Source organism: Embiotoca jacksoni, unplaced genomic scaffold (assembly GCF_022577435.1).
Source record: "Embiotoca jacksoni isolate LCO1_2020_lvr unplaced genomic scaffold, fEmbJac1.0.p SCAF_1, whole genome shotgun sequence".
Lineage (NCBI taxonomy): Eukaryota > Metazoa > Chordata > Actinopteri > Embiotocidae > Embiotoca > Embiotoca jacksoni.
The window spans coordinates 1,365,001-1,373,298 of NW_027185229.1; positions in this window are offsets into that span (position 1 = coordinate 1,365,001).

Sequence of the window (8,298 nt, forward strand, 5' to 3'; positions counted from 1 at the left end):
CTGTCTTTGTTCTGATCAGTGCAGCTGCAGGATTTTAAATGTGTTTTTACTGGTTGGAAACGAGGAAAGATGTTTCCTCTCTGGTTTTATGAAGTCAAGATAAATAGTGTCAATCATCAGTGATGGAAAACGTCTGAACAGTTCAAGTGTTTCACTTCATAAGTGTTTGTGGAGTTTTGGACACGCTTCTCTGAAGACAAATAATTACTGCGTCTCTCCTGTATGTTGTTTTTATGACATTATGCAACGCTTTTCTTTGTTTTTCTTGTTCCAACATTAAAACGTGAGATGAAGTAACTTTTCTGCTGATGGAGCAACTAAACAGAAACAGAACAACCTTTGTGGTTTTACAGGATTGTTGTTGATGTTTGACTTATGAAATACAGATTAGATCAAAGTGTTGAACATGAAGATCTCGAATTTATTGGGAAAACCACAGAAAATATTCAAACTGGAGGATTCGGAGCTTTATGAGTGTTTGATTTATATTGACAACATTCTGGAAAGTGTACGTTCAAACTATCATCGTGGAGGAGGAGGAGGAGGAGGAGAAGGAGGAGGAGAAGAAACCTACTGAACTTTGGTTTATACCACTCGTTAACAAAGATTTGGTTTTCTTGTGTTTTTTCCTGCTGAATTTAACTGTTTCCTTTGTTCTCTATCACATCGGGTTTTTGTGTTTTTTTTTTGCCTAGTATTAAAATTAAGCTCTAAAAACAGGTTAGAATTCAGTATGGAAACAAAGTCCACCTGTTTTATTTGTCAGGAACATTGTGTAATCATCCTTAATGTCAGTGTGAATATAATTGGAGTTGTGATTGCTTCATTCTTTTCAGTCAAATAGGAAAATGGGCCAAGAGAAAGCAATCAAGGAGCCGGTGGGATGAAACGACAGCAGAACAACGACTTCATACAACAAACACACGACAGGCTGCAGAGACGGGAAACAGGAAGATTCATTTCCTCACAGGACCAACATTGATATCAGACCACTTCACTGCTTTACTCCAGTTTATCTGCTTTTATTTGTGATATTCGTAACTTTAATGAATGCTCTCAGTTTTTTATGGAAGCCGAAGACTTTGAGAGAAATCCCGTGAATACTTTTTCTCTTTAATATTTCAAAGTGTGAGCAGTCGGGAGAGAAAGGCGTCAAACGTTCTGTCACTCGTGTGAAACAACACCGACAGAATCACGTACAGAAAAAAGTCTAAAACTCAACCGACAGATTCAGTTGTTTGATTGGGATTCAAAGTGACAGCAAGTTTTTATTCAGTCTGAAATGACAGATGCAGCTCAGACGGTTTTACAGCTGCAGTTATTATTTGACACGTAAATCTTCAACAGACAACTCATGTTTGCGGTTTACAGCGTTTCTGCCGTGAAGGAATATGTTGGGATGGATTTCTGAGGGGCACTTTTAGATTTACTGTCGAAGCTCAGATGGTTCTTCTGCTGTGAGTTTGGCTTTTGGTTTGAGTTTCACATAAAACTAATTGGAAGTCATGTAAACATTGTGATGCATGAAATAGAACTTACAGAAGATCTGAGAAGCCTGCAGGCGATGCAACTACTTCCTCTAGATCTATAGAAAAACAACCTTCTGACTTTTTACAGCTATTTTGATCGTTACACTTTTAAATGCTGACTGCATTATGATGCCGTATGGGAGCTCCTCAGTTCATGTAATTGTTCCTCAGGTAGGAGACCGGCTTCCGTGGTGCGACTCCAGCACACGCGTGTTCAGAGGGTTTAATGCAGGCAGACAGATGCTGCAGGCTCAAAACCAAGGTGCATGTTTATTTCCAACTTGCCTGCATGTTAGTGAGACCTCAAAGATCTTCATCACGTCATCCTGACATCGTCTGAGTGGAACTCGTTCTAAGAAAAGTTCCTTTAAATCAAGCAGTAAGAGCTCACAGAGATATTAGAATAATAAACCCTAGTTATGTAAAATTATGAGGTTGATTTCATTGAAGTTTTTTTCTTGTTAATTTGAGAAGTCTTGTTTTTCTCCAAAAACCTGCTGTTATACTTTTGGAGGCAAATAACTGTCAATTCAATTTCCATTAGAACCAACACTTCATCCACTTAACACACTGATAAATATATTCACGTCTTTATATATAAAAATGTATTGATTTGTTTTTCATGGGTCTCTCAACAGGCGGCTGTGTGATGAGTTCAGAGACTTTTTCTCTGGCTGCAAAATTAAAAACAAACTTCTTGCAGAACTCGAGTGTCATCGAGTGAGATACTGTTTCTACACTGAAATTTTAGTTGTACTTCTCTGTCTTTTATTTGCTTCTGTAGCTTTTAGGTAATTTCAGCCTGGATTTGATTTGCTGACATCTGAACAAATGCTTTCTCAAGAAACTGTGAGTCTTTGAGAACGAGTTTAGAGTTAAACTGCTGGTCTTTTATTTCCAATTCTACTCATCTCCCCAAATGGAGGTTTTCTCTTTACCCACTTCCACTTCCTACCTCACTGTCTCTTGAGTTTCATGCTGTGACAGTTTCTCATCCGGTACAATTAAACATTGTTGTCCTCTACCGTCCTCCAGGTCCTTTGGGAGATTTCTTGGACGAATTAGACGTCCTCCTGTCAAACGTCCCAGAACATGGTCCTCCACTTGTCCTTCTGGGTGACTTTAACATCCAGACTGAGAAGTCATCTGACCTTGTGCTCTTCCTGTCTTCCTTTGCTGTCTCCCTCAGTCCTTCTCCTCCTCCTCACAAAGGTTGGAACCACCTGGACTATATTTCACCAGAAACTGCTCCACATCTAACCTCACTGTAACTCCACTTCATGTCTCCGACCACTTCTTTATCTCTGACTCTCTCTAACTGACAACCTGACCACATCAACAGACTCTGGACCTGTCAGTCACAACATTCACTCCCTCTCTCCCTCCTCTCCCTCCTCTCTGTCCTTCCTGGCCTCCTCTCTCCCTCCTCTCTCCCTCCTCTCTTCCTCCTCTCTGTCCTCCTCCTCTATCCCTCCTCTCTCTCCCTCCTCCTCTCTCCCTCCTCTCTGGCCTCCTCTCTCCCTCCTCTCCAGCCTCCTCTGTCCTGATCCTTCTAGACCTTCTGCTGCATTGGACACAGTGAACCACCAGATCCTTCTTTCCTCCTTCAGGACCTCGGTGTCTCAGGCTCTGCTCTCTCCCTGTTCTCGTCCTACCTCAACGACCTCACCTACCGGGTAACTTGGAGAGGATCTGTGTCTGAGCCTTGTCCTCTCACTACTGGTGTCCCTCAAGGCTCCGTCCCGGGTCCCCTCCTCTTCTCTCTACACCGACTCTCTCGGCTCTGTCCTTCACTCGCCTGTCTTTTCCTACCACAGCTATGCTGATGACACCCAACTGATCCTCTCTTTTCCAGATCTGAAACACAGGTAGCAGCATGAATCTCTGCCTGTCTGACTGACGTCTCTCAGTGGATGTCCTCACACCACCTGGAAATCAACCTCCACAAGACCGAACTGCTCTTCCTTCCAGAGAAAGACTCTCCCACCCTCGACCTGACTACTACCTTCAACAACTCTGTTATCTCGACCCTGACTGATAAGAACCTCGGAGACACTCGACAGTCATTACATTACATCACATCACATTACATTACATTACATTACATTACATTACATTTATCTGACTCTTTTATCCAAAGCGACTTACAATAAGTTCATTTCAACCATGAGGGTACAAACCCAGAACAACAAGAATCAAGAAAATACAATTTCTTCCAGAAAGCCAAACTACAAAGTTCTATCAGTAAGTTCCATGTTAAGATACTAAAGTTCTACTGTTCAAGGTGAAGGAGGTGGAGGAGGAGGAGGAGGAGGAGGAGGTGTGTTTTTAGTTTGTGGTGGAAGATGTTCAGAGTTTCTGCTGTCCTGATGTCGGTGGAGCTCATTCTACCATTTAGGATCAGTGACCGATCAGTGACCAGTGTCGGTGAATCAGTGTGAAGATGTGGAAGTCAAGCTTGATTTTTTTTCTCTAAAGGTTGTGGTAGAGTTTCGGAGCGTACGGTGGTCAATGCTGATTGGCTAAAGCTGCTCCGGTAGTTTCAAAATTAAACGATGCAACGACTGGAAATAATTCTTTATGATTCACATCATGACTTCAGGTCTAATAACACTATTTAAGAAGAGAGTTGGAAATGAAATGAAACATTACACATTGTACATTATACTCCCCTTAGCTTCTCCGTTAGCCTCTCCGTTAGCTGCCTGATGTGATTGTGTTGATTATCACAGTTTTCTCTGAATCATCTTTATTTCTGTGAGCTATTACAACACTGTAAATCTATTTGTTTGATAAGATTGTGCTCCATTATACTCGTCTACAACACTGCGTTCCTCACATTACACACACGGATGCTGCAGATGCTGCAGTGTTGATTGCAGCATCTTCATCATCAATTTATCAACTATTTAATTGTCTAACATAACTTTTTTGTTGTTTGGAGTGAAATATGATTATCTTTTTATTGCCTCTGGCCAAAACACATTTTGGTCACTGGAGAAGTTTATTTAAGTTGTTGAGGAGATAAATCTGAACACAGTACGAAGCCATAGAAGGCAGCGAAGCCGCTCTGCAGCATCTTCTGTTAAATTCCTGTCCTCTTATCTCACCAGGATTCAGATAAAAGCCCATAAAGTAGGTTGACTGGAGGGAGAAGCAGGTTTCCACCACACAGCCGCTCTGTGAATGTATTCTTAGTGAGATTGGAGTTAAAAGGTGACGTGTTGAAATGAGTGTGAAGTAGCTGTGAGCTCTGAGAGCCATCAGTGGTGTTTGCTTTGGGTCTCCGCTCGGCAGCGAACACAAAATACATGTTCTGGTTCTGGTCCAGTTCCATCCAATCAGGAGACAGAGCGGGGAATTCTTTACTAGGAGCACTTCAGTTCAGGAAAATGCAGATTTCAAGACGTCAAAGACTGGGTGATAAAAACAGACAACAGAAAAGCTAAAAATGAAAAATTTGTGAAACTATATAGATCTATTAAATCTGGGAGAGAAACATGCTGGTTTCTTATTGCTCCCGTTTGAAAAATGTTTGCAGTAAGTTTTTTGCACAAGTCAGTGTGTTGATAAGGTTCCCAGGCCGAGTGGACTGTGATCGTAACTGTGCAGCAGGTGTTCTTGTTTCTTGTCTGCTCACAACAGCAGCATATATATTTCATTCATATATAATTCATGAGTTTCAGATTAAAAGTCAGTGACGTTTGATATTTAAGAGAAGGAACTCTGGGAATCATTGCAGGTTTCTGTTTTAAAGCTATTTGAAATGCTTTGATTTAATATTTTTACATATTAAAAACAACATGAACTTGTGTTTTAACCTGCTTCCTTCTATGGTTTCCTCTTTAAGGCTGTCTCTGATTGGCTGGATGTTTATCAGGTTGATCACTAATGCTCCCCCCCCCCCCCACCGCTCCCTGTGGAACCCGCCACATCATTACAAATCACATCAGACGGCTGTAGCGTCTCCCTGCTTCAGGTTTTTGCTCACAGGGACTGGAGGACTCTGGGATTGGACCGTTTCGTTTGTGTCTCACCGCCCAGATCTCCATTTCAGAGACGTTTCCTGGCAGATATGCTGTTTCTCAGCAAGCAATGTGTTTGCCAGCGCCTCTTGGCTGCAGATTGGTTCCTTTCAAGCTTTCCCTTCAGCCGGCTGCGGCTCCCTGCTGGCTGTCAGAAGTTGTATCTGAATGGTTTGTCTGGTGTTATACAAAGGTGATGTAGAAATGGAGGTTAAATAAAAGTAAACATTGAGAAAGCCAGCAGGAAATTGAAAAGAGCGGACGACCCGTGTGTGCTCTCCACGGCTGAAGCCTCTTTGGGGTGAAAGGTCACGGGATTATTTCTGTCCCTCAGCTCCACTTACCAACTAATCCGCTTTCTCTCATGACGGCATTTCTTTATGTTTAAGAACGTGTGTATGTTGGTGTACGATTACAGACACACAAAGAATATTACATTAACACAAAAGCTCTCTGGATAAAAAGCCACCTGCTTACATCATTGTGAACACAAACTGCACTGATTGAATATCGGTTGGCGTTTATTGTGGAAAAAGTATTATTGCTAACGAGCGTTTGGCAGCAGGAAGAATACGTGAGATTCTTTTTTATTTAATATTTTGCCGGTGTTTTTGTATTATTTGTTTATTTTTTCAGGGACGATTCACATTATTCAACATCAGCGCAAATGTGCTCGCTTCAGCCAAATGGCTCGTTTTCAACTGCTGGCCAGATGTTACATGAGACATTAAAGCAACAATAAAACAACAGCATGTACGATGAGGAGAGGAGAGAGCAGGATGAAGGTTAAAGGAGGGAAGGAAGCGTGGAATGACGAACATGTACAACATGGATGTGACAGACACACAGTGGGACGAGTCTCTGCTCAGGTGTTCTGGCGATGCTCTTCTCCAGGTGTTTTTCTCCAGGTGTTTTTCTCCAGGTGTTTTTCTCAGTCTTTTCCAGCCCAGCATGAATCGTAGCTCCTAACAACTCTACATTTATTGTGAAGTTCTGCAGCTCAGCGGTTTGGAGAGATAAGAGCAGTCGGGATGATGTAATGTGTCCTGACTGTGTTTCACTTCAAACTCTGAGCATCTTGTTTACATGTGCAGTAATATTTGAATAAGCTTCAACGTTCCTCACTCTCTGTTTTGTTGCAGCCTATCTTGTTAAAGATCTCAGATCTAACTCTGTTGGTTTTCCTGACTCCCTCCAGCAGCGTAATCTTCGTCCGTCACATTACTGGAGGTCTAAAGAGCCGAGGGGAGGCATGCCGTGCCTGCTGATGTGTCCACAACAAAGCAGCGTGCCGCATTTAAACCACAGCTGTCCTTCCAGAAGGCAGCATTTCATTTGCTTTCCTCCTGTCTGCTGCAACGCCACAAACAATCGACTCTGTTATTGTCGCAGGTCGTTTGAGGATCTGCGGGGACTCCGAGGGACGTTCTGAGGTTCATGAAGGAGGACAGAGACCGTAGTTTGTGGTTATACTCGGGTTAAACTCAGTGGTGTTCCTAATATTTTGTCAACCCGATTCATCTAAATGGAAGAAGACAAAATATGATGGAGCTCCTCTCAGTACAACCGAGTGCAGTTCAACAGAACCACAAATTACAGCCTCCAAAACGACTGTTTGAATAATTCAACATGTCTCAAACAAACAAGAATACCAACTGTTCAAGGAAGACGATCTCCCCTCGCTCCCTCCACCTGTCAGTGCAGCAGTGGTGGAGCTCCGCCCACAGTGAGACACACAGAGATCAGAGGACACAAACACAGCAGAGGTGGAGCTCCGCCCACAGTGAGACACACAGAGATCAGAGGACACAAACACAGCCACAATTAGTACCAATTAGTTATTGTTGACATAAAAGAAGCTGATTCAGCTGGTTTGGGTGGAGCTCAGCTATGTGAATAAATGTTACTCAACATGAGGAACTCTCAAACACTTTCATTTTGTCAAAGCAGCTTTCAGAGGCAAAAAAGGCTGGAGATTTATGATCTAAACATGATAATCCTGATGAAGGGACTGTTGTATTTGACTTGGTGCTTCAGCTGTCGGTGGTTTTAATGTTGTGGCTGATCGGTGTGTAACCGAAGTGTCAGAGCGTGTGATGATTGCCAGTGTTCAGACTCAGAGGAGGTTTGTGAACAGTCTAACTGAATCACAGCTTTTGTTTTTTCTCGTGTTGAGATTTTGACAAAATTGATGTTATTAACTCTCCGTAAATGTGCGTTTGCTGCGACCCTGAATGCTCTTTGTCAGAGCCTGAGCTGGATGAAGAATGAAAAGGTGTTTTAATGGAGCCAGATTGCTGCACTCTCAGTCGTCAGGGGGATTGTAAACAGGATAATACGAGCGGAGAGAACACATCGATTCTGCCTCAATACGCTCAGAACATCACACATGTAATAATTGCAAAGGCTTGTAAATGAAATGGTTCCTTGGAGACAGTGCAGAGTGTTGGTGTTGTCAGACCTATTATCTGCAGGAGGGTTGTCACAGGGGACCGGTGATGTAATGCTGGACTGCAGTCACCTCGTGTGTTACTGACTGTCCTCCATGTTCTGTCCACAGAGCTTCACCGTGCTGAGACATCACGAGGACACGGTGGAATACTCTCTGCTGTCCGAGCTGATCGACGCTTCACCTGACGGTGTCTTTTATATCCATGAAGTCCCCCACGCTGCCCGGCCTGCCGCCTCAAACTGTCTGCAGCATCCTGCACTTGCTGAGGTGGATGCACTCTGAGTCGTCTCTT